This window comes from Pteropus medius, unplaced genomic scaffold (assembly GCF_902729225.1).
Source record: "Pteropus medius unplaced genomic scaffold, Ma_sr-lr_union100, whole genome shotgun sequence".
In the NCBI taxonomy this organism is placed as follows: domain Eukaryota; kingdom Metazoa; phylum Chordata; class Mammalia; order Chiroptera; family Pteropodidae; genus Pteropus; species Pteropus medius.
In genome coordinates, this window is record NW_024354503.1 from 10,189,850 (window position 1) to 10,217,747 (window position 27,898).

The 27,898-nt window shown below is 33.9% G+C and overlaps 1 long non-coding RNA gene across 1 annotated transcript; it reads left to right on the top strand.

Annotated features, from left to right (window-relative positions):
* The first annotated feature begins 85 nt into the window (after positions 1–85).
* Positions 86–19,272, top strand: LOC120596255 (uncharacterized). Its single transcript, XR_005651123.1, has 3 exons — positions 86–1,261; positions 6,292–6,333; positions 19,144–19,272. It is a non-coding gene; the product is annotated as an uncharacterized LOC120596255 (long non-coding RNA).
* The last annotated feature ends 8,626 nt before the right edge of the window (positions 19,273–27,898 follow it).

Below are 27,898 nucleotides of genomic sequence, written 5' to 3' on the forward strand. Positions count from 1 at the left end.
ATGACGTGTGTGTGTGTGTCTTCTTTTTCTTCTTCACACTACTTCCTTTATTAAAAAAAAATATTCCATCAGTGTATGGGGAGAAGAAAATAAAGTAGGACATAAATTCAAACTGCTAGTAGTTTTTTATTATCAGCTTAATGTAAAGAAAGACAAATTACTGGCAGGTTTTGTCACATTCTGTGAATTTCTCTAGTTTAAACTATGCTTTTTCCAAGAGTTGTTTATAGATACACAGGTCAATAATCAGTCAGTCTCTTTCTCTTAGGAGGCTGAGTACCTAGAATAAGATCCATAACTTTAATGCACTCATGGTTGACATTATTGCTCAGTTTTGGTACTCTGTCACACTGAGTCTGGTGATTTGAATTTTTTCAATACCCTGCTCCTTGTGGTTGCTATCATTCAATCAAAGCTGACACACAAGATTAAACCTGTTTGATATCCTTGCTTAGTTTAAAAATGTGTGCTCTGATATCAGATTTCCTGGGTTAAGTCACAGCTTTACCATTTATGAGATGGGGAAATGACTTGGGCAAGACATTTAACTTTTCTAAGCCCCAATTCTTTACAGGCTAATTATAAGACTTATCTACAATGTTATTGGAAAAATTAAATGAAATATTCTATGTAATAAGTTTAAAGTAGTGCCTGGTACTCAACATGTATTAGCCTCTATTATTACTATTTATGCATAACAAGTGTTTTCTATTTGCAATATCCAGAGAAAGGGTGATCTATGGTTCCAAATCTGTGAAAAATGCTATTTGTCTATAGTTTCTCAAATTTAAGAAAGGTTTTATGGTTTTATGGAAGAATATGTAAGTAATCATCCTTGGGACCCTTGGATATGAGGGCACAGTGGCTGGACCCATTAATGATTATTGCTGGAACAAGAGCGATCACTGTCTACAGTACACCACTTAAATACCGGTCAGATAACTGTGCTCTGTGGATGAAGAACCTTAGTCAGTTGTTGTTTTGCATCTAAAGAATCCATAGTAGTGGGGAACCTTAGCTAATTTGAAACTTTTTCTCATTCTGGCAGAATTTGATGGAATCTTATATTATATTGAAAAGCTCAGATATTATAGTTGAAATGTTCAGACCAGAAGAGTGCCTGTTATTAGCTTTTCTTCCATGGGAAATCAGGCTTGCAAAGGGTAATTTAAAGCCAAAACAAAGGGCAAACTGGCAGAGATGCACATATCCACTTAGGAGCAGATGGATTGAATCTGCACTTGCACTGGTAGCCAATTAGGTAAGTGAAAACTTCTGTTTTGAGTGTTTTAGCTTCAAAAATTTGATATAACAGAAGTTTGATTATAGTAACCGAAATTAGAAGTAGAATTACAGTGCTCTATTATAACTGGAAACTGGTATAATTCTTTGGTCCTCTCAAGTTTTTAGTTTCCAATTTTCTTGGAGGGGGAAGACATTTGAAGTTTGAAACATTGTGTTATTAGAATATGAGTTATATAAAAATTTTGATATAGAGGAGGCTCAGGATTGAGCTCACACCAAGGTGAGTAAATAATTTATTAATTATTCTTTAATATTCATTCATTATTCCCAATTATTTGTGAAAAATAATTGGGGAATACTATGGTGTCATAGAAACAGTACCTTAAAACAAGTTATAGATTCTTTAAGTATTCGCTAGTTAATTAATTAATTAATTAAAATTATCTGCCATTTAACATACGATTGACAATAGCAAGTAGAGAATATAAAACTGGATATAGAAGTGAAGTGAAAGTTGGTCATGTATAATGGGTTCACTGGCTTAGAATGAGAGTTAAATCCGTGAGAATGAATGAGTCAAGGATAGAACATCAGCATTCAAAGAAAAGTTAAAAGAAACAAGCCAGCACTAATGGAACAAATAAATATCAGAGAAGTAGCAAACAGAAGGCTGTGAGAAAGGACTTAGAGATTGAGGAACTGAGGCTTCTGGTTCAAGGTGATAGGTTGAACATACATATATCTCATCTCCTTCCACAAATCCCATTGAAATAAAATTTAAAAGTACCAAGAGTAAAATATAAAAGTTCTCAAATCAGGCAGAGACATACACAAACCATTAACCCTGATGAATTTCTGGAAGATGAAAAATATGTGATATATTAAGAAATACAAGAGCGGGAGCACAGCCCAAATGTGCAGGCACAGAGCCTGATATGTAGATGGAAGCCATGCTCCCATATGACAGTGCCTCTGAAATGCTCCCAACCTGAAGACAAAAGGCCCGATTTCAGGAGTAGGTACTGGTTAGAGATCAGGGTTGATGTTTGTTTTCTGAGCAGCTATTCAAGTTAGCACCTCTTCTAGTACTGCTTGCCAAAAAAATTGGTTTGGAATTCCCAGGGGTGGGGGATACACCCAAGTAGTGTGGGATTAGCTTGGTCCTTGCTCCCTACTCAGTTTAAAGGAAAGTGGTTTGTGGGTTCAGATCTTACAACCTACACCTTTCACTGAAAAGAGGCCTGATGAAGAATAGGGCTGCATCCTGGCAGAGGGAACCCCGAACAGCCAAAAGGAACAAGTAAACTAGCTCTCAGTTCGTGGTTTTAAATAGAAAAATATATTAGGAAAACCATGCTGCCTACACACACACACACACACACACACACACACACACACACAGAGTGCCAATATGAACCAGTGAATCAACCCCAAAAGGAACAGATAATTCTGAACATGGAGTATAATTTTATATACAGGTGATCCCTGAACAACATGGGTTTGAAATGTGCACGTTCACTTTATATGGGGATTTTTTTTTCACTTAATACCTGTATTGTTTTTGATCCAGAGCTGGGAGTTTGCGAATGTGGAGGGCTAACTGTGTGCGTTGTTCTATGCCATTTTATAAAGGGGACTTGAGCACCTGTGAATTTTAATACCCATGGGGAAAGAGGGTCCTGGAACGAACCAATCCCTTGTGGATACCAACAGTAGTTAAATTTTGGGAGAGCCAAAAGTTATATGTGAATTTTTGTTCAAAGGTCAACTGTATACCTTCATATACACTAAAGAACAATAATGACATTGGAAATTTAAAAATGTGATGTCTGAAACTGAGAAAATAAAAAAGAAGTGCTAGAATATAAACCTGAGGAAATCTAGAAATCAGGGCAAAGAAAAATAGGAACATATAAGGGAAAATTTTAAAGTCTAAGAACAGCAGTCCCCATTTTTGGCACCAGGGACCAGGGCTCATATGAAAATCTAATGCCCGATGATCTGAGGTGGAGCTGAGGTGGTGGTGCTAGTGCTGGCGAGTGGCTGCAAATACAGATGAAGCTTCTCTAGCTTGCCTACTGCTCACCTCCCACTGCTTGGCCAGGTTACTAACAGGCCACAGACAGGTACCTGCCCACAGCCCCAGAGTTGGGGACCCCTGTTTTAGAGGATCCATCTGGGAAAGCTATAATCCTTCAGAAAGAATTTTAGAAGAAGAATATATATATATACAGAAATCACCAGAGAAATAATAGAAGAAGATTTATTTTTTTTTTAGACATTAACACATACATTCTCAGCTTGAAAAGATGTAGAGTGACGAGCGTGTGAATGAAGAAGAATCTGTCCACATCTAGACAGATTTGTGGAAGATAAAGACAAGGCACTGAAAGTCTCCACTACTGCTTCTAATAAGTGGGAATCCAACTTCTCATTAGAGATATTGTATGTTTGAGGAATGAGGTTGAGAAAAACATGATTTAGAATCTAGAATTAAATACCAGCCAAACTACTAATCAAGAATTCAGGTAAACTGAGGACATTTTAAACTATTCAAAACTTAGAAAAATTTACCACTGGTACACCATCATTTTTGGAAGACTTGCTTACTATGTATCCAACAGATCAATAAAGGAGATTGAGAAGAGAAAAAAGTGAGATCTACGAAAATAGATTATGTCCTTAACCTACTGTGTATTGTGTTTATGTGGTAGAATTTCCGTTTTGTAGGAGGTAAACACTATAGTATTCAGAAATGAATGTCACCAACTTACTTTCAAATGGTTCCGAAAAAAAAAATTTGCTTCGTATTATTGTAGTTCCAACTTTTCTATAACTCTGATTACTTTGGGAGGAGAAAAAAATATTAAAAAATAAAATGAAAGTAGGAAATTGTCAAAGGTAAAAAAAAAAAGTCACCTTTCCAGTGTCCCCCTCCCATACACACAAGGCACACACTATCTAAAATTCCATCCCCATCCTCCATTGCCCAGCACTCTCTATTCTACCTTCGTAGCATCAATCAACAATGGACTTACTAGTATGTATTATTGTTTATGTTTCTTATCTCTTGTCTCTGCCTCACTAGCTAGAATAAACTCTTCATGAGGAGCTTTCTGTACTGCTATATTCTTTGAGTATGGAACAGTGCTAAGAACATGCTGAGTTCTTGATAAATATTTGTTGAGTGAACTAATAATCCCATTATTTCAGGGACTAGTGATAAGTAAAATGTCATTATTTATGAACTATTAATGCTTTTTAAATACTAAAATTGCAACTCCCCAAATCACCTATGATTTGAGATTACCAATTTTCACTACAATTTCTACATGAAAAAAAATCTACTCAAACACCACTTGGAAGATTATTGACCTCTGAGATACCTTCTTTGAGTCAATCTAAGGGAAGAACATTTTGAATTCTAGTTTGCAATTTTAGCAATATTGAGAAGATGGTTTGCTACTTAATTTTTTTTCAGAACAAGGTATAAATAAAATATTAAGATAAATAGCAAAAGATTTTTAAAAAGGAAAAATAATTTTAGCATGACATACAGCAGATGTAGAGTGGAATTAGAACAGGGAATAAGATAGCTTCAAGAAGAACATTGCCAAGAAGAAAATAATTTCAAGTAATAACATATGTGATTAAGAAGCTAGGTGACCTTAATGATAAAGGATAGCATCATAAAAATAAACAACTAAAAGCCATGTACTGTTCCCCTTCCTTGTTTGTTAGTTATGTGCTCTTTCCAGCTGCACAAAGTTAATGGCGGGATTCATCTTCACTCAGTAGAGTTGAACTACTTGAATCTGCAGAGAACTACGTTTAAAAAATTATGTTATTGTAAATGCTGCTTTTTTCGGAGGGAGGATTAATCTGCGGACAAAACAAAGATGAGTTACTTTCAGTTATAAGAAGAGAAGTGATATAAAATTGGATGTTATAAAGTGTAAGATGATGCCTAAAACGAATGAGTCAAGAAATAGAAGGTTGTGTTTATTTAAAGACATAGGTTAGCAAATTAAAAAAAAACCTTAATAAATAAAAATATGCCTTCAAAACTCCTCATTCTTCACGACAGGGAGAGTAGTTAGATATAGTTTAAATTGATAAACAAATGAATGAATATAAACATTATGGATATAACCACCAAAAAAAAAAAACCTGTAAAAATTTTAAAGTGATTATCAAAATGAGGAGTAGGATTGAGAGTGAAAGACATTTTATTTTTTATCTCAAATTCTAAGTTTGAATTTGAAAATTTTAATTATATACTAGATGTGCACAGGAACATATCTGATATGATGAACCTCAGCTGTGAGCATTGATTGATTTCCCCCAGCAAGAGGGAAGAAGGCATAGCAAGGAGAGGATTTTGTTTTATTCCTCAGTATGGTTTTCAATTATGTGTTTGCAATGAGCATAAAATTACGCAAAAAAAAATCTATATATTATTATATAAAGGAAGGTCAATAGGCAACAGAATTAAATGCTGAATAAGATAAGAACTAGAAGTTCAATTGGATCTGGCAATTGAGAAGAGACCCAAAGAAAAATTTCCAGAGTGTAGAGACAGAAGTTTCAAGGGAACTTTTTCCTCAATGAGTAGTGAAAGGGAGTAGGGGCAGAAGATATAAACATAAATTATTTTCAAGAAGTTTTGATAAACAAGGGAAATGAGAGAATATGTGAAAGCTCAATAGCTAACATTTAAAGAACATGGTTATCTAATGAGTACATATATTGTAAAATAGAGCTGTTGTATCAAATAGCTTTAACTTAAAAGTGAGAGGATCATGATATGTATAGAACATCAAATAGTCACATAAAGATTTTTCTAAGAAAAGGTAATCCCTATCTCTTTCCATTTAGGATGAGGCGAGTATCTAATACATTTTTATGAAGGCTTGTTTTATGATTTTTAAGACCTAGAAATTTCCCATCTATATAATGTTTGTTCCTGGCAGACTTAGAATTTTTCCATCTATATATGTCAAGCAGCACCTTAATAGATTGTTTATTTTTGTATTTTATTTCTAGAGACCCAGTGATCAACTTGCCACCACCATAGATTTTTTTCGGGTAAAACATTCATTGCCATTCTAACACTGTGGTTTATTATGGTTATTGCTCCCACCTTGTCTCTGATATTAATGCTCCATCCTTGGCCTCTCCCATATTGGGATCTCATTATTCTCACTGAGATCAGAAAAGCCAACTCATTCTAGTGTTCTTTGCTATCATCTGTAGAGAAGAGAGCTCCCTTGGAGCTCTTCAAGGTAATGGTGTCCCTTAACCATTCAGTTAAAGGAGTACGTTGGCTAAAGAAATGACCTTTGGAACCCTGGGTGGGTATTGGTAAATGCTAGTGGTTTTATAAAAAATTGTGAATCGACACTATGCATTTCTAAGGAGAGATAATGAGGATGTGAAGGAAGTTATATCAATGTTCATCCCCCTTTTACTCTAGATTTTATAAAGATAACATGAATTTAGCAGTGATCTTTTGAATGCTTAGGTGTGCCAAGCTCCGAACTACGTACTACAGATTACAAGTAAAATGAGACATGGGTTCTACCTTTGTGGGTTTCACAAGAGACTTGTGTCTATGCTGTATAATCTGCAGATCATATAATCTACAATGTTTGTTTGGCCCAAGAGAGTTAACATCTCAAGAACATCACCTTTCTCTTTTCTCAAAATGTGTACAACTTAGAGAATGAGGGGTTTTCCTCCCTCAGCCCTTTCCTTTATTTCTCTTTTTCTTTGGTGTTATGCTGGTTCTTATTAAATTATTGATATAATAAAAATCGTTGTTTACTGGCAAATGTGACACTGTTAAGTGCTATTAGCTTATCACTCTGTTTTCAACTACCAAAACTTATAAATGTGTTATCTTCTGTTTATCCAAGAACTCACAAAATATTCCTTTTATTTCTATAGATTTGAAATGCAAAAAACAACAACAACAAAAAACTTTTTCGAACAACTTTTTCGTTTGCCTCCTAGGGCCCTAGCAGCTGTGAGCTAGACAGAGGGTGGAGTGGTCTCACTTTGGGGCTGTTTTCATGTGACCATAATCAAATATTTTTAAGAAATAGAATAATTTTTGAAGATTAGTTATCACAATTGTGCTGTATCAATGTTGGAAACTAAAGAATGCTTTATTTTTGCTTCGTAATCATCACTTTTCTCTAGATTTGTTATTCACTTCCTAATAGACACCAATATATCTGATTCTATTTTGTTCACAATTCTTTTCTTAATAGACTAATTCAAATAATACAAAATAATTAAGAGTAATAAGGTAGGATGATTTTATCTCATCTATATCATATATACCTTTATCCTGAGAATAGCTATAGCTAAGATTAAAAGTGAACATTACTGGCCCTCTTCAGCACTTTACATGTTAACTGATAACATTTCTCAATTTGTACAATTTACATTTTGTCCCCCCACACACTTCCTCCTTCTTAGAGCCAATCTGGCAGGAATTATTGTTATATCACATTTTCATATCATTTAGAGTAAAACTCTAACCTATAGTTGTTCTAGTTTCATTATGTATAAGTAAATCTCAACTTTGAGACTTCCAAAAAGAACAACCCATCTCTAGTAACAAGTTTCACCTCTTGCAAATCAAATGTTCTCACTTCCAGATCATCGACTTGTTATGGACTTTGGTTTATTTTGAAACCCAGCCAAGAAATGTGAGCAATGATTTTTTAAATTCTGGACAACATCTGACCTTCCCTTCCCTGATGCAATGAGCCTTAGGTTCCTGGACAAATTTTGATGGTGGAAGAGTTTCAGGGGAGAAGAAATGTTAAAAAATGAGAAAGAAAAATAATTAGGTGGTATTTCAAAATAATATCCTGCTACAAAAACTCATGCTCTATTAATACTGGGATAGAAAGTGGTATATGTTACTTTATATAGGGGAATCTTGAGGACTCTGTATTACTTATCTAATGGTTTGTAACAAATCATCCTAAAACTTATAGGCTAAAAAATGAACATTTATTATCTTTTATGATTTCTGTGGGTCAGGAATTTGGGAGTAGCTTGGCTGGACAGTTCTGGCTCAGTAGTATCTCATGAGGTTACAGTCATCTGTCAGATGAGGCAAGTTATCTAAAAGCCCGTCTAAAGCTAGAGGATGCAGTTGTAAGGTGGTTCCCTTATGACTTTCAAGTTGGTGCTGGCTGTTCATGGAGGTCTCATTTTCTCTCCAAATGGCTATTTCCACAGGGCAGCTTGAGTGTCATTAAGACATAATGGTTGCCTTCCCCTGGAGTAATCTGAGAGACCAAGGCTAATGCTGCAATATCTTTTATGACTTAGCCTCAGATGTAACACATGGTTACTTTTGTAGTGTTCTTTTGGTCATACAGGTCATACACAAAGACGTGAATACCAGGAGGTGAGCATCATTGGGATTCACAGTCTGTTCTCTGATGTCCAGTGGTTAATGTCTCTCCCAAGGAGAAAATATATTCACCACCTCCCAAGAATCCCAAAGGTTTCCTCTCATTATAGTATCAGCTTGAGAATGAGGATCTCATCATGTAAGTCAGGTTCAGGTACAGATGAAGCTCCCTATACAGAGTTCCCGAAGTAAGGCTCCTCCAATTCCTATCAATCTGAAGATCTGTAAACTAAAGAAACGAGTTAGCTGTTTCACATTTTCACCCAACATACAGTGGTTAGGCAGGAATAGGATCATGGCTTTCTGTTTTTTTTTAAAAAAAAGGAAAATGGGAAGCACATAGGAATCACTAGCTCATAACAATTCTGAAAACCATATGCTGGCATTGTTTTTGATAAGCTCTCATTCCTACTTGTTCTCAGGATTGATTCTCAGTGGCTCCTGGGTCTATTCTTTGGGCTTTTAGTTTCATTCTCTGATTCATTCCTCTTTTCTGTCTACTATTAAAAGTCCATGTGTTTCCAAGGGAATAATTTTCTAAGCCCCCTTTAGATTTTGAAGTCTAAAGGCCTCTTTTCATTTTGTATGGTCCCTAACCCTTTTAGTTTAGTCTGGTGGTATTTATACGAATACGGCTCTCTTAAGAACTTTGTGAGTCTTTTATAAATATTATTGGGGTTCACAAAACTTCAGGATAATAGGCTTTGCTCCACTGTGGGCTTCTGCTGAGGTTGTCGAGGGACAACACCTCACGAGCTCAAATGTTTATTTAGAGAATCTGCAAGGTGCACCATTAAAATCCCTTGAAGACCTTTTGCCTAACTTGACAGTTCTCTGAGGCGCTGCCTTAGATCTTCTGAGATCTAAAACAAAGAATTTTACAGTGACACACTTAGTTTAATTTTTGTACCATGTTTCCTTATTGGGTCTAGGATTTAGTCTACTTAGATACAAATTCTTAATTTTAGCATATTTGCAGTCTGGAGAGGCCATAATGCCTGTCGTTTTTAAATGTTTAACAATCCTTCTTTTCACTTCTCTCTCCTGTTGCATTTTCCTATAGCATAAGAAGTTGTTAGGTGGCACTGTCAACACAGCCTGGAAATTTCCGCGGCTCTATTACCCAGTTCATTAGGTACAATTTTTACCTTTCCTCTTTATCATAGTAAAAAATGTTGCTAAACCTTCTGCCACAACATAACCGAAATTCCCATTCTTTTTCCAATAGCTTTTTCCTTATTTCTTTTTTACCCTTACCAGTAACCTTGTAGAGAAGACTGTTATACTTCTGCTTAGAGTCTGTTTAAGACCCTTTCGATTTTTACACTCTCCTCAAAGTCCTTCCAGTTTTTACTCATAATACAGTTCCTATGCTACTCCTGCATTTTTAAGGTTCTAGCAGATATATCTACTTCCAGATATTGAAATGTATATTAATCATCTGTTCCTGTTTAACAAATTACCCAAGAACCTAGTGGGTTAAAACAAAATAATCATTCATTATTTCTCACAAATTCTGTAGATTAGGAATTTAAACAGTGCAGAGGGGATAGTTTTTCTCTGCTCCATGACGTCTGGGTTCTCAACTAGGAGACTCAAAGGTTGTAAGCTAGAAGCAACTGAAGACTTGTTCATTTGCATGTTGAGTGGTTGATGCTGATGTTGGCTGGAGGTCTAGGTGGATGTTATTTGTCCAGCTACATAATATCTCCATGTGGCCTGGACTTTTTCACAAAAAGTGGCTGAATTCCAAAAGGCAAGCATCTGGATAGCCTGTAGGCATCTGTATCCTTTTAATGACCTAGTCTTGGAAATCACATAGCATCACTTCTGATGTATTACATTGGTCTGGTCAGTCACAAGCTCCCATGCCCACATTGTAAAAAGAGTTTGTGGCTGGGATAACATATAGGTGTTTGTATAGGTTTTTCCATATTTGGAAAATACAATCTACCACAGCCACCAGAGCTTTAAGTCATGGCAAGAACAAAACACTCATGTACATCAAACCAAGCAATATATAGTATACCTCTAATTTAATCACTATATATATACATCTATATAAAACTTCTTAAATTTTAAGGTGGCATACCAAATTCTACTAATTTTACTGAAAAAAAAATCAAACAAATCACGAATATTATATGGACAAATAACTGAAGATAATTTAATAAAAATGTGAATATTTTCTGCTGTTATAATCTTGCTAAATCTTTAATAGAATCTGAAAAAGTAAGAACAAATGTTAAAGAATTGCTTTAAAAATACTGAATCTGAGAAGAATTTTACTAAATATTCAGAATAATACAAATTCTTTTATCTTTTGTTTAGAATATTATATACAATTGTACTAAAGTTAATTTTTTTTTTTTTTACTTATATTCGTATAGTATATAGTTAATCAAAAGACAGGGCAGAATGGAATATAATTCCATGTTGGTGGACATTTGGATGAGAAGGGACATCTCAGTTATTTTATGCATATTGGTCTCATGATTTCAAATATATAGATATAGAGAGTATCTATACGTCTCTGTATAGGAAGACTGTATCACTCATACACAAGTTGGGAATAGATGAATTTTGCATTTTGACTTTCACTTGTTATTTGACATAACATAGACCCTTACTATAAAGTGTGGTCCATGGACAGCTTGTTAGGAAAAAAGAGTTCCAGGTCTCACTGGTAGTTATGAAATTTACATTTCATAAGATCCTCTGATGATTCAAAAGTACATTGAGAAGTGTTGAAACAGTCAATATTCTTTAACATACATATGTTACAATTCCAAGATGGCAGTTGCAGGCAAATTTATTTATGGACTGACCTTTACTATAAATCGAGGTCATTTTCCTGTGTTTTAAGTATTATTGACTTTTGATTTGCCACTTAGCCATATGAAGCAGAAGTTTTCTAATTCTATAATACACTTTTTTCACTTTGTTTTTACCTGCCTATTGTATAGATGAGACATTGACCAGGTTGGCGAACAAATAATTAACATTAGGAGATACTGTCTCCACTTTCATAATGAACCATTCACTCTAAACATTCTCTCCACTTTAAACATTTTCCTCAAATGTTATTTTTGAAATAATGCACTTTATTTTATTTTTCAACTTTTTAATACAAAAATTTCAAATATACAGTGAAGTTTAAAGAATAGTAAAATAACGTCGCGTGCTTTATACAGTCACCTCACTATTGACTCTTGCTCTAGCTAACCACTAGTTCTAACTAATATTTGTGTACTGACTACCTAGATTCAACAGTAAAAATTTTTGCTATGTTTCCTTTAACTTTCTGTATGTGTGTAAGACATTTTTAAATGAATTATTTAAAAGTAATTTGGGGATATGATAAAACTTAACCCATTAATATTTCCTCATACTTCTAAGAATAAAGACATTTTCTTTCTTAATCTTAATACCATTTTTACACCTGATAAAATTAGCAGTAATTGGCTAATGATATCTAATATCCAGTCTATATTCAAATCATCCCAAGTATCTTTTATAATTTTTAAAAATCTAGTAGCATAGGTCATTTTGGTTTGTTTGTTTCATTTTGTTTGGAAAAGGGGGGCTATAAAATCAAGAGTTTATTTTTATAGTTTTCTTTGAAAAATAGTTTCAACCTTTGGCCTTTCAGTTTGGGTAAAAGTTATATAAAGAAGAAATTTAGAGATGAAGGTTTTGGAAATGATTCAGGTAGGGAAGACAAATGTGGATCAAATATTTACAGATTAAGAAAATGGAGCATAACAAGACATTTGAATCTGAACAAACATTTTTAATGAAATTTCATCAGCTTTTTCTTAAAAATAAATGTTTATATAGTATCCCTGCACTGAGGAACTTTGTTGGCGCTTTCAAATATGAAAGGAAAAGGGGGATGGTTACTTTTCACTCTCTGTTTTTTATTACTTTTTATGTTCTTTCAATGCAGACAAGAGCCATATGTTGACCCTAAGCGAGAATCTTTACTATATGCGTAATTTCTCAAGGATTAGAAGTTCTAGTTGAAGTAGATGTGACATCATATATTAAAGGGGGCAGTGTACTAGACAGAGAAACAGTTTTGAAGAGCAAATAGTTTGGGTTCATAGAAGGCCACTTTAATAGGCTTGTCTCTTAAAGTGGCTTTGAATCCTGCTTTCTCTAGCTTTGCAGCTTGGGAGCTCATGAGGGAAGGAAGAAGGTGGTGAGGATTTGGGAGCAAAGGTAAGGATTTTATGGGATACTTATGGCTGAACAGGAGGAAAAAGAGTTGGGTCAACATTTATTCTGACCACTCTCAAAGTACTATTTAACTAATCAGACTGAAACCTTTGAAAATTGATGAAAAAATTTAATAATTAAAATACAGTTTTATAAAATATTCACTAGTAGTGAAGGTTGATAAAACCATATGGTTTTATCTTCAAGACATTGATACTTAAATACAGTGTACCAGAATATTCTTTTTTTTTTTTTATTGAATACTTTAGTATCATGTGGACAAAAACTACATAGCAGTGCTAAAAAGAAATGAGGGATATCATAGTAGAAAGGACTTAGACTCTGAATTGAGACAGAACTTACAATCTTGGCTCTGTTATTAGTTATGAATCTAGGCAAATTATTTAACTTTCTTAAGCCCCACTTCTTAAATGGGTGTAATAGTACTTACCTCTGAGGGTGATTGTTAGAAATACATGAAAAAATACAGAGTACAGTTTCTGGCAAAGGCAGGTACTCATGAATGTGCCTCAGCTTCCCTTTCATTATACTTACTGATTTTGATATTTAATATATCTGGTCTTGGGACCACCAAATTGGACACAGAGAGATCTAAAACATTAGATCTTCAAAATGTGATAATTTCTGCCACTATGAGAAAACCGGTAATTTGGTCTGTTGTGCAATTTGTCAGTTAGATGGTAAAGAATCATTTTTTCTGTTTTTAATAGTTCCCTATTAAACTTTATTCTGCAAGATGCTTGATGACAGAAAACTCTATGGAAAAATGATGTTGAAACATATTCTAGAGTTTATTTCCTTTCTGGAGTATCTCAATTTGACACATTACACTAAGTGGTATATTTCCTAATAAAATTTCCTTTAAAAACTTTAAATCTGTTCTTTTCTCTGTCTGTTCTACCAGCAGCCTAGTTTATCATCATTTCTCACTGAACACTGAGAGTAGCTCCATCTTTGTCCTGAGGCCTCCTATTTAGTCCCACGCAGCAGCCTGGGTCATTTCTATCAAACTTTTATAAGATCTTACCACGCTCTTGTTAAAAACCTAGCAGTGCTTTCCATCAGTCTTAGAATAAAATCCAAATGTGTTTCTTGGCTTACAAAATCCCTCATGATCTTTCCTCAACCTGCTTCTATGAGCTTCTTATCTTCCCGCTTACCCCACTGTCCTACAAAGAAGACTCCAATCTCTCTTTAAAAATGCTGCATTTTCTCTCACCTCAGGGCCTCTGCACTAACTTTTTCTTTCTACTGGAATTGATTTCTCTCTAATTTTTACATGACTGACTCCTTACACTTTAGATTTGGCCTTTCCTCAGAGAAACTATCATGTTTGGAATAGTCAACTGGTTAGTCTATTTTGATTCTTTGGATAGTATTTACCTCTACTGTTTTTATTTATACCTATCTACTTACCTATCTTTCCTTCTTCATTTATTATTTCTCCTACTAACAAGTATCATACGTTAGAGCAGAGACCTTGCCTTTCTTGTTCACTGCTTTCTCCTCACCTTGACATAATTAGTAGTTTAATAGAGTTGAATCAAATGGCATAACCCACCCCCCTCTTTTTGTTTTTATTCTTGGGTAGGAGAGAAATAGTTTGATATAAAAAGGAGAGGCTAAGCTTAGTAGAATGGGGAAGAAAGACAAAAATGCTATGACTATGCTTTATCTAAAAAAAGTTTCTATTGGTTAGTAATTTGAAGATGATTTTATGCTATAAACATTTTTTAAAGTAAGTTTTATTTTAATAAACAAGTGTCTTATACCAGCATTAACATCTTACAACTGTTAATCTGATGAAACTTGACTTTCTAAGTGATTGCAGATGTGGTGTGTTGTTTGATTGTAATTTGATAATTGGTCGTTGTGCTGTTTGAGGTTTATAAAATGCAGTCTTTTTTCTTTTCTTCTGTTTCATTTTTTTCCCACCACACATAACACACAGTACATGATAAATTTTACTCATAGATTTTGAATATCTAATGACAATGTTTTACATCTGTTATACTTCATACACTGTAAAATGTTTTCACATTTATTACCCCAGTTGATCTCAAATGTTTTACTTATAAAATGTGTTTATTTTACATATTGCCTATGTTCATTTATTGGTAATTCCTTTTTTATTATCAAAGAAGTAAAAAGGTTTTCAAAAATATTATGTAGGCATTTTTTTAAAGCTCAATTATTAATTTTTCCCCCATTCAGTGAATTAACTCTTGTGTTTTCTAGTGTGTTTTACCCTTTCGATTTTTCCTTTGCCAGTGCTTTTGGATATGTCTATGTAAATATTTCCATATCTGTTAGAGTTCTTAAGTCCTGATCAGTGTTTCTGGTTTCATCAAATTCTCCCTCTTTTGTTTAATAAATCCCAGGAAAACCTTTTGTACATTTGCACTCTTTTTTTTTTTTTTTTTTTTGATCTGTTATTCGGAACTTCTACTTTCAAAGCCTCTTGCAGTGGCAGAGATCAGGCATGGTCTCTGACCTATTTTAGAAGATTTCTTGTAAGATTGGAAGTACTTTTCTGTTGCTCATCCTTTAATTCCACCAATTTTCACTTTATAAATATCAATGTTTTTGCATATATCTCGACAGACTGCAGTCCTAGCTTTCAGTTTTTAGTCTCTTTTATTTACTTTGTCTTTTCTTCAACAGATCTTTTTAGGTATCGTTATTTATCATAATGAAATATTTTATCTTATTGGAAAACTCTCTCCTCATCTGATTTTTAACAGAGCAGGAAGAATTTGATTTCTGACATTTCTGACATTTGTCTCCCTCTCTCTGCCTCTTCACCTCTTCACCCTATTGTTGTTCTCCTTGAAAAATTTATTCTCCAGAACATTACACTGTGCTTTACTTAGTCTGGGCTGCTACAACAAAGTATTATAGATTGAGTGGCTTATAAACGACAATTTATTTCTCTATATATTTCCATAGCATTTCACACTAATACAGTCTTGATCACATATCACCTGCTTCTTTTCTCTTTTTCTACATTTGTTGGTAGGCACCAGGAATGTAGGGAATATTCCTACATTTTCCAAAATACTTGCACATACATGGTACTTAATAAATATTATTTGATTTAAGTTCTTTGGTTATTTATGCCTCTATAGAATATTTTTTGACCTAATCCCTCTTTTAGTCTCTCAAGATTTTTGAGCAAGATTCCTGAAAGTCTTATAATCACACTCAATAATCTTCAGTTTCTAATATCTTTTTTCTCTTCATTTAGTAAAAAAAAATGTTGGTTTTTATTTTTCTCAGGACAATTGATTATTATTAGAGCTGTAGAGTACTTGAGGAAAAATTCACCTACTAATCTCCCTTTCTAGTTTTAAAGATGAGGAATCTCAAACCCAGAGGTGTCTGTATGAGCATTAAGTGCTTAACTGACTTCTTCAGCAGAACTTAACTCCCATGTCTCATTGCATCACACTGCTGTAGGTCATTTAAAACAAGGGCCAATGGCTTGCTCAGGAAATCCTCATAAGCCACAAACATATTAGAGTGAAGTTATCAGAAGCAAGACTGTTTCTCTTCAATAATCTGATAATGCTACTCATCTCTTGAGCTGTGATTCATTCCTCTTGATGATTTACTTTCTGTAATTCTTGCCTTGACCTTGGTCTACTGCATTACCTTTTCTTCCTTCTACAATAGAGGCAGAGGTTTCCCTCATGAGTGGAAAATGATATCTACATGTTGAATAAGTTGGAAGTTGGAAGCCCACAGAAATTATCTAGGGTAGTGCTATGCTTTGAAAGGAATGAGATCATTGATAATGTAACTGATGATTGATGCAGATCACAACACTAACATTGCCTGTATATTTGGCCTCCCCTCTCACTCACACCACTGACTCAGACTTGCCGATCCAGTACTTGCAACCATTTTGCACTTGGGTGGAAGGTCGGCTTTCTTCTTACTGTAATCCTTGTATATTCTGTATATACAAGGGCAGCTAGTTTCTAGCTCTTGTATATTCTGGGCAGCTAGTTTCTAGCTCTGTTTTAACCATATCCACACCCTTCAATCTTATTTCAGATTTGTATAAATTTGTTGCAATCTCCTAACTGTTATTATCCACTTCCTATTATCTTCACTGTCAAAGATTTATCCTTTACTATCCTTTTATTGGGATTCTTAGTGGAAGGGGAGAGTTGTGTCCAGCTCAGTTGTCATCTTGATCTATTACTTCTGTTTTTTCATTTTAAATGCAAATTAATTAGCTGCTCTTGATTTTCCATCTAGATTCTGAAACATTTACCTGTTATTCATGCTGGTTATATTGGGGGAAAATTAGCATATTGTAGTTCCTTACAGTTGGTCCTCCATATCTGTGAGTTCTACATCTGTGGATACAACCAACCACAGATTGAATATATTTGAAAAACATTACATTGTTGCTGATGTGTACTATATGTAGTTAGGCCTACCTTGGTTGCATCCACTCAGCATGTAAAGACTTTTTTTTTTTTTTGTATTATCTCCTGAACAGTATAACCACTATTTACATAGCATTTACAGTGTAATAAGTACTGAAAGTAATCTAGAGATGATTTCAAGTATACGGGAGGATGTACATAGGTTACATGCTAATAATATGCCAGCCATTTTATATAAAGGACTTGGGCATCAATCTCCCATGGATACGAAGGAACAACTGTATCATATGCCCCTTTCTGCCATAGAATTAGGTGATCCCTATTTCTAAGTCTCAAACACATGCATCTTTGAGTATAAATAATATTTATAATTGACAAAAATATAAATACATCAGTAAATACTTTTTATCTATTTCCTCTTATGATTATAATTTAATTTATTAAAATATTACAAAACAAAAATCTTCACAAAATCATGCAAAATGTCAAATGTGTAATATCTCAACATCGTGTGAGATCCAGATGTGTCTAAGACTTAGAGAGCTAATTAGAGGTAATATTTATCTCCAGTTATAACAGCTAATATTGGTTAGAAGTTGGAAGGTTCATTTTAGCTAAGCATCCAAGTGCTTGGCTGCTGATCCTAAACCTTATCTGAACTATCTGAACCTTTCAAATCTTAAAAACTGGGCTGGACTTCTTAAGAGAACAGCTTCATCTGGGGTATTTGGGTCTGTTGATTCCAGCTGGAACCTAAAACTGCAGAGAGACGCAAAATTAAAGAATTATTGGGGGGAAACACTGAACTGCCTCAAACCTCAGAAAGAGGCTTTGGTTAAATTTGGAGCAAAGGTTAGGGATTAATAACAACTTCTATTTTATCTGGCTACATTCATCCATCCTTTAAAAAAAGTGTTTTGTTTTTTTTTTTAATTTATTCTTCTAAATGAAAGGTCATTAATATTTCTTTGTTTTTGATTGAGCAATATAGTAAAACATTCTTTTAAACAGTGAAACTCTGTGGGTTTTACATATCCCATGTGAGAATTCGACAGCCAGTGATTGCTGCAGAATGGCAAAATGCGTGTCATTGATCATTAACGCATACCTAGGTTTAGTTTGGGGCATCACACCAAATGGAGCCTTAAATCAAGTTGTAGGAACATCATAAAATATAGTTCACTATAAGCATAGAGCATAAATAAGAACAAAACATTCTCTATTGTGTTCTTCATCAACTCTGTGAAGAGTACCCACATTCAAAACACATTTTCTGTTTGCTTTTTCTTTCATTTTTACAGTTTTATTTCACTTTAAATACATCAATTACAGTGGAGGTATTTTGAATATATAAACATGTAGATGTAGAACACTAATATTTGTTAATTGCCTAATATGTGCTAACCGTATGTACATAATCTTATAACAACTCTAAGAGGTAAATATTATTAACTTAATTTTACAGAGACTAAAGTTCATAAAGTCTGTTTATTTGCTTAAGCTTACACAGTTAGTGTGATGGTTAATTTTATGTGTCAACTTGGCTGGACCATGGTGCCCAGATAATTAGTCAAACATTATTCTGGATATTTCTGTGAGGGTGTTTTTGGATGAGGTTTACATTTAAATTGGATTTTGAGTAAAGCAGATTGTTCTTTATAATGTGGGTTCCTCATCCAATCAATTAAAGGCCTGAACAAAATACTGACCCTCCTTAATCAAAAGGAAATTCTGCCAGGAGTCTGTAATATTGGCTCTTCTTGGTTCAACAGCGGATTGACTTTGGACTCTAACTGTTACTCTTTCCTGAATCTCTAGCCTACAGGTCTCCCCTATAGAATTTTGGAACCACTGAGCATCTACAATCATGTGAACCAATGCTTTAAACTAAATCTCTTTCTATGTATATACACACATCCTGTTTGTTATGTTTCCCTGGAGAACCCTGACTAATACAGCTGGTAAGTTGGGAAGCCAAGGTTCAGACCTATTCTGCTGACTTTCATAGCATTATAGGAAAACTAATTTTTTACAAACACGTCCTTTTATCTGCTTACTGAGTTTGTATTCAATTTGTTACTACATGTTCACATTTATGTTTATATACACAAATGTACACCTGCATATGTGTCAATACATAGTTATTGAGTGTCTGCTATGTGGTCTTGGTTATATATATATATATTATTAAGTTTTGGCTTTTGCTATGGAACTCCTTAATAAAGAGAATGATTGATGAATCTTATCCTCAAAATATAATTAATGTGGTGAAGATTGACTCATTTCACCATACTTACTATTGCATGGTAGGAATATTTTGCCCCTCTGATATTATTATGAGCTAAATTTATCCCTAAAATCTAATGTTTATGCCTAAATCCTTCTAACTGAGAACATTTTCCTAAATTTCCCCCAAATTTGGCTTTACGAAAGATTTAAAAAAATTTTTAGTGTTAAAATAATCATAATTCTGATTATTCAGTTTTCACTTACTCATGACTATAAAAGTGAAACATCTAAAACAAAAATATGGAAAATTAAGATATGAAGCTGTAGCAAAATACTATGGAAAACTATGGCATACTATTTTCAAAGGCCCTCTACAAATTGCCTAAATAGGGAACATTTCTAGTAATATTACCTGTAGCTATTTATCTATCTTATTAGCTAGTTTTATAGTTTTATTTGCCAGTCTCTGTCTTTGGTATATCATGGCTCTAATTGTTATCAGTTCCAGCTTAGATTTATACTTGGCGATACAATTTAAGTGAGGCACAGTGGTCAGGACTAGGGTGTATGAACGTAGCTAAAGAGTTTAGGGGTGTGTGTATGTGTATGTATGTGTGTGGATGTGGGGGTGTGGGTATGTGTGTATATGGTAGAGTGTGTGTGTGTGTATGTGTGGGTGTGGGTATGTCCATGGAGGGGAGTGGTGGTGTACATTTAGTATTTGGTTCTCATCTTTTATATGCCAGCCATTGTCTTATGTACCTTATGTCTGTCACCTCAATTACCTAATCACAATATTGTAAAATAGAAATTACCACCCTCATTTTACAGAGGAGAAACCTGAGGTTCAGAGAAGTTTGTCCAACATCAAACATCTAGCACACGGTGTAGGAGACTACAAACTTGTGTATAATTCTAAAATTCTGTTTTCCAATTATACCATGGTAAGGATATAGATGTCATTGAAGAATATGCCACAAAATACCCTTCTTGCTCATATACGCCTAAAGGGCCTCTGGAATAAACTGTATGTACCACCTTAAAAGATGTCCTTTTCATTTTGGTTAAGTACTAGTTCTAATCATCAGCCTTGTTTATTTCTTTCACATCTAGACACTGGGAGACCTTTGAGTGAAAATGGTGTTCCATCTCAAAAATCCTTCCATTAGCCCCACCTCTCATAAATCTTTTTCTCTCTCTCTCTTTCCTTCCCTCCCTCTCTCCTTCCCTCCCTCTCTCTCCTCCACCCCACTGGTTGCTAGATCCTTTCCACAGGAATTTAATATGCTCAGATTTTTTCCATCTATGTAAAAATAATTCTCCTTTGATATCATTTTCCCTTCTAGCAGCTACTTTCAATTTTTCTGTTCTTTTAGTTATCGAATTTCTGGAAAAAATTTGCCTTATTCATTTTTTTCACATTCTTTATTGAAATGTCCCCTGCTAAGGTCATCAATAACCTTGTCAACAAATCCAATAGAATTTTTTTATTCCTTATCTTTCTTGAACTTTCAGCAGCACTTTACATTATCCATATAATCTTCCCCAAAACTTTCCCATATGTAAGAAACTTAAGTGCTTGATTTTCCTTCTACTTTTTGTGAACACCTTCTCAACTGTTCATTTCTTCTTTTGTTCAACTACTGGAATTCCTTAAGGACTTCTAGACTCTTTTCTCATTTTCTAATGTCTTGTAGAGTCTCTTGAAGTCATCTCTACTATTGACTTCAATTAACACTTGTATACTTATGATGGAAGTAATAGTCTTTAACTGTGATCATGTAATATTCACAAAAAAATGTATCATTCAAACTCAGATAATTTTTTTCTGGTAAATTATTAAAACTAGAAATTAAAATAAAAACCCCATTCATTATCAGTTAAGAGCAAGTTGCATTTTTTTTTTTTTTTAGAGAACAGTGTTCAAGAATATTCATTAGAATGATTCTACTAATTACGTCATTAGGTCTTTTATGTCTTTACTTAGTTTTTGTCTACTTGATCCAGTAAGGACTGAAAGAGGTTAATTAAAGTTTACTTTTACTTATGTGTATATATTATATATAGTTATGTGTGTGTGTGTGTGTGTATATATATGTGTGTGTGTGTGTGTGTGTGTGTGTGTGTGTATCTTTGTATTTACTGAAGTATTTACTATGAATGTTGAGCCAGGTTATTTTGTGGTTATCTGTTCACATTTATACCTATTTTATATATTTATTATGAATTACATCATTTCTGTAATAAGATGCTTTTTTGTCTTGTTTAATCTCTCCTGGCTTCAATTCAATCTTAAATTAATATTTAAAAAGCTTCTTCAGTGTATTAGTTTTCTATTGTTGTATAATAATTACCATAAGCTTAGTGGTTTAAAACACCACCATTTATTAGCACACAGTTCTGTATGACAGAAATCTGGAACAGTGTTGCTGGGTTCTCAAGGCTAAAATCAAGATATAGGGCTCAGTTCTTGTCTGGAGGCTCTAGAGAAAAATCTGCTTCCATATTTCTTCTTGTTGGCATGATTCAGTTCCTTGTGTTTATAAGACTGAGGTCCTACTTCTTTCTGGGCTGTCACCTGGGTACTGCTCACAGCTCTTAGATAATGCCAAGTGACCCCTTCATTTTCAAGCCAAAAAAGGTGCATTAAATCCTTCCAGTGCTTCAAATCTCTGACTTTTTCTTCTTCTACCAGCTAGAGAAAACTCTATACTTTTAGAGGAACATGTGATTAGATTAGGCATACCTAGATAATTTTCCTATTTAAGTCCTGCTGTGCCATGTAACATAATTTAATCATTAGAGTAAAATCTATCATTTTCACTATCTCGGGGATTGTGCAGAGCATGCAACCAGGGAGTAGAAAATCTTGGGAGCTATCTTAGAATTCTGGTTACCATACTCCCTTTTCATTTTGTGTGCATAATTTTAATGTTATGTCTTTTACTATCCTTATTAACTTTTCTGAATCAACTTTGAAAATGTTTATTGTAAACAACAATTAATAAGGTTTACTTTGTGATCTCAAATTAGGGTTTTTTTTTTTCCCCTTAAAATATGAGTTTAGCTCATATTGATCTATAGACATGTGATCTTAATTCTTTCACCGTAATTTAGGTTCCACTTTCTATTTGCATCATTCCCATAAAAAAAAAATTCACTATTTTATCTGTTGGTATACTTTTTCACATTGCTTAGTGTATGTTTCTTCTAATAACTTATAAGCTTTGTATTTAAATTCTTCATGTAACCTTAATTACCATCTCACTTTATAGTTTTAGAATTTGTAGCTTTTACCTATTATGTGTAACTTTACCTGATACTTTTTTTAGAGTCAAAAGAAAAGTTTATTAGAAAAGGAGTAACACTCCACAGACAGAGTATTATCTCCTCTCAGAGGCAGAGAGTGAGTGGGACAGTGAGAGACAGAGTAAAGGCACTGAGAGGACTGTGACAATAGAGACGAGGACAGTGAGAGATACCTGATACTTTTAATCTTCCATTTCTTTTTTAACAGCAGCTACTTACATTTCCAATGGTTAATTAACACAAATGCAATGATTCTTGCTGAGAGCCAGGAAACTTGATCTTAGCATCTATAATATCCACCTTTGTATGCCAGCTGTGAAAAAAGAATTATGTTCTAGAGAGATAATATAACATTTTAAGCCATATCAGCAGGATATAACTTTGTAAATATTAAGGCCAAAAGGCACATGTGTCTATAATTTGTTGGAGTTGTCTCTAACTGTGATCTCCCACCACGTTTTCATAAACCTTTAGTCTGATTTTCTTCCAGGGAATAGAGTCTAAAAAAATCAGGATTATGAAACATCTTTTTAAAGAAAAATTCTTTATTTAGAAAATATAGTTCATAATCAGAAGTTTACCCTTATAAATAGTCTTTGATTATCTCTAATTTACTTATTATTTAGTAATTATTATTATTTAATATTAATAATAATATAATTAGTATTTATGTTTTGTAGATGAAGAAACTGTGGCCCAGGTAAGTTTAGTGACCTATCTTGGTGACTCAGCTGGAGTAAAGCACAGTTATTTCTTCAGAAGAGTATGTTGCCTTCCTTATAAAAAGAGCCCTGAAAAATTCCAAGATCAGAAATATTACTTGGATCACTTAGAAAGCGAATAGTAAACTTTTAATCTGTGACTTGATCATTTTTTGCCACATTCCCATTCTGCATCAGAGCTTTCTCAGGTACCTACTTGGTCCATTACTATAGGGATTTTGTGCGTAACAGCTAATAGTGACAGCTTTTCTTGTGTGGTTTCAAGAATTTTAAGTTCTTATGAACTCGAACATCTCAGAAATCCTCTATTTTTGTGCTTGATGCAAAAATCCCTATGTTCACTTATTTTAGGCCTCAGTTCTTTAATTTAGGACTGCTCTCTGTGTGCGGTTTCCTTTTTATAAAAGCTATCTATCTTTTTCTTTTTATCCCTTAAGTGATAACACAATTGAGATGCCAGATCTCTTCCTTTTATGTCCTATTATTGTTGTAAACTACATGTTAACATCGTCTCAAATTTTATTTTCATTGCTATAGTAATCAACTGTTTCTAAAGGTTTCAACAATTTTTCCTGGCTTCATCCTATTTCTAAAAGAGAATTATTCTTTTGCAGTGACTTCCTTTCATTTCTAATCACAGTTTCTTAATAGTTTGAGTTAGATTCATGACAGCACAAGCAAACAGTTAAAGATTATAGATTTTCTTCTTTTGTATTCTACCTGCTTTGTTTGTGCAGATGAAACAGTATCATGAGTGTCTTGGTGAAAATGTCCTGGAAGTAAGAGTGACATGTAAATAGATCATTATTTTTGTTAATTTTTATGGTAAAATGTTATATATTTTGGTATATCATGTTTTGGGCCCTGTTTCTACATGGGCCTGCCCATTGCCAGTTTGGAACACCAGAGTGAGCATGGACTTTGGGATGAATTTTAACTTTTTCATGTACCAGCTGTATGAGCTTGGTCAAGTTACTTAACCTATTGAGGTCATGATTTCTTCAATTATAAAAATGTTGATAGCTTTTGTTTCACAGTTATACGTATTAAAGGATTTAATGTATATATGATATAAACATATAATGAAAGGGTTTAGAAGGAAGCCTAGCACATTGAAGAGCTCAGCAAGTACTAATTTCATTTTCTTTTTATTCTCTACTGCTACCTTTAATTTCAGGATTTATGACCCTTAGTCCAATATGGCCCACCCACCCACCTGAAAACCTTGCAGTCAATATCGCATAGTCTTTTTTTTAACAATTGCGAGTAAAAGATACTACGTAAAAAGCATATGCTTGAAAATGAATAAGTGTGTCCATATAGCCCCAAATTACTTTCTTCTTACATTAAATTATCATGGCATTTAGGATTAATTTAGTCATTGTGCTAAAGCTACCATGGTGAAAGAATTCAGTGATAGATACAATAGAAAAGCTCTCTAGTGAAATTATGAGATGAGTAGGGAGTTTTGTTTGTGTAAGAAAAATGAGCAAGAAAATTTTGCATAATGCCTTTTAGAGCAGTCTTGTTCTTTATAATTGCCTGAGATATTTCAAGGTGCTTTGTCATAAATCTGAAGACTTAAAAACATTGTTTTACAATCTGGCCCACGAAGAGTAATGACCTCTCCTGTTCCTTGTTTTTCTGGGTGATTAAGGGTTTCCTGACTGGCCCCAGGCCATCTGCCCTGACATTTCACCACCCTAAGGATTTAGAACTAAATTGTCAAATATATTCCCTTACTCTGAGAGATTTTTCTAGCTCCAGGAGATAGAAAGTGTTTGCTGTGTGTGCTCAAACCTTGCATGAAAAATCTTGCAAGTAATGCTTCTTACTGATGGTATAAAGCAGTCCCATCATTTATGCTTCTTTAACTAAATTAGGTGTAAATTATTTCAAGGAGGCCAAAGTTCTTCTCTGGGTTCCTGTGAGGATAATTTCACAAATACACAGCAGGTCCCTCCAACCACAAATTTGGGGCAGGTAGAAGAAAACGAGAGGAGAGCTATGGAACTGGGGCCAGTACACACCTCTCCACAGGGGGTTTCCAGCATGTGGGTGATTTTTAACCAAGCTGACATAAATCGGACTGTGCAGAGCATTGAAATTCAAAATTCGGATCACTGTGCTGGGAGACGCCTGGATAGTGTTACGCTTCTCTCATTAAGAGGGACTGGAGTTGCGCTGGGGAGTTGAACTTTTAGCTGTATCAAAATAACAGTGTGGGAACAAAGAAGAGGCTGAGACAGGAGGTGTAGCCATAATAACCCAACTTCTACAAATAGGTTATGTGAGGTGTCCTGAACCCTCATCCTTTGAGATCATTTATCTGCAAACTGAGCTCAATAGAATCAAGAAGAATTTGGTCAGTGATTGCCATGGTGTAAATCTTCTGGGCAAGAAAGACTTGAGCCTCATTCTTTCTCAGCTAGAACATTCTGCCATAGTGGCCTATACTCCCCTGCCCAGTTAAAACTAAGTTTATTATAATGTGTTGCTTAGCAAAGCAAATCATTAACAAAATGAAAAAGCAACCTTCTGAATGGGAGAAAATATTTGCAAATCATATGCCTAATAAGGGGTTAATGTGTGATAAAAATTTTTGTTAGTGTTCAGATACATTTTATTTAAACCAAATTATTATTCATATCCATTAACATTTTATGAAAATTAGATATAAAAATTGGGTGTTAAAATTGGGTGTATAGGACAAAAATACAGCCTTCCTAAACTAAAAACAAATTTTAAATGCAGCAAAGAATCACACCGCAAGGAGAAAGAAAAATGGTAAATACAACATAGTAAACTAAGTAATTATAACATAAAATAGGATGACAGAATTGGTACAAAACATATTCATCATATTAAAAAATGTGAGTGGGACTAAATCATCTATTAAAAGAAAAAAGAAAAAAGAGAAAAAAATAAAAAAGATGTTTAAATCAGCCGATAAAGCAAAATACAATCTGCGCTGTATAGAGACATAAGAAATATACACAGATATTCAAAAAGGCTAGAAATAAAGGTATGGGAAAAGCTATGCCATACACATAAAAACAAAAAATCAGAAGGTTGGATCTTGATATCAGGTAAAGCAGAATTGAACAAAACTATAAGTGCTCTTTACAGCAATCTCACTTGTAGGAATTTACTCTGAAGAGACACCTTCAATTATATGAAATTACAGTTGCACAAGGTTATTCGCCAAAGCATTTTTTTTTGTAATTACAAATAATTATAAATGCCTAAATATAGGAGATTGGTTGAAGAAGCTATGTGCATACACACAATGGAATACTATGCAGCGATAGAAAGGAATAATGAAGAGCTCTATGCACTGATAGGAGGTAATTTCTATGATATATTATTATGAAAAAAACAAAGTATAAAAGAATTTATATAGTGAGCTACCTATTTGGTAAGAGATATGGGGTTATAAGGAAACAAATACATATCTGCTTACTTTTTTAAAAAGAAACACAAAAAAGATAAATCAGGAAACATTGAAAGTGGCTACCTGTAAAGAGGAATGGGGTGGAAGAGATATAGAAGGGAGGACAGTTCTCTGAGTACACATTTCTATGTAATTTTGGCATTTGGAAGCATGTTAATATTCTATACATTTAAAATAAAATTAAATCAGCAAGATAAACCAAAGCTGATTGCAAACAGCATTTTAAATAAGTGACATAACTACACCCAAGGGGGAAAAAGAACTAAAACAAGTAATTTGAACACAATGTGTTGACTCCATATCTTAAACTCTTTTAGTAGGTTTCTTCTTTCTAGTAGTCTGAATGTAGGAATTCTGAAACTATTTGTTGTTAATGTAGGATTGGGCAAATGAATAAGTGTGTTGATGAGGGGAGTCAGGGTTCTCACTGTGGAGGAAGGAAGACACAGATATAAAACAGGGATGGCAAGGAAGAACCTGTGAGATTGGACTGAAATTGGTGGTATTGAAGTGACCTTATGGTGTCTAATATATATCTTTTACAAAAATTTTAATGTCATAAATGATAAAGGTTGAGATACTTTTCCAGATTGAAGGACACTAGAGGAACATAACATCTAAATGTAATATATAATCTTAGACTGGATCATGGACTGAAGGGAAAAAAATATTATAAAGAATGTTATTGGGTAGACCATATGACCTGTCAATTCTACTTCTGGGTATTTATTCTAAGAAATCCAAAACACTAATTCAAAAAGATATATGCACTCCTATGTTCATTATGGCATTATTTACAATAGCCAAGATTTGAAAGCAACTTAAGTGTCCATCAACAGATAAATGATAAAGACGTGGT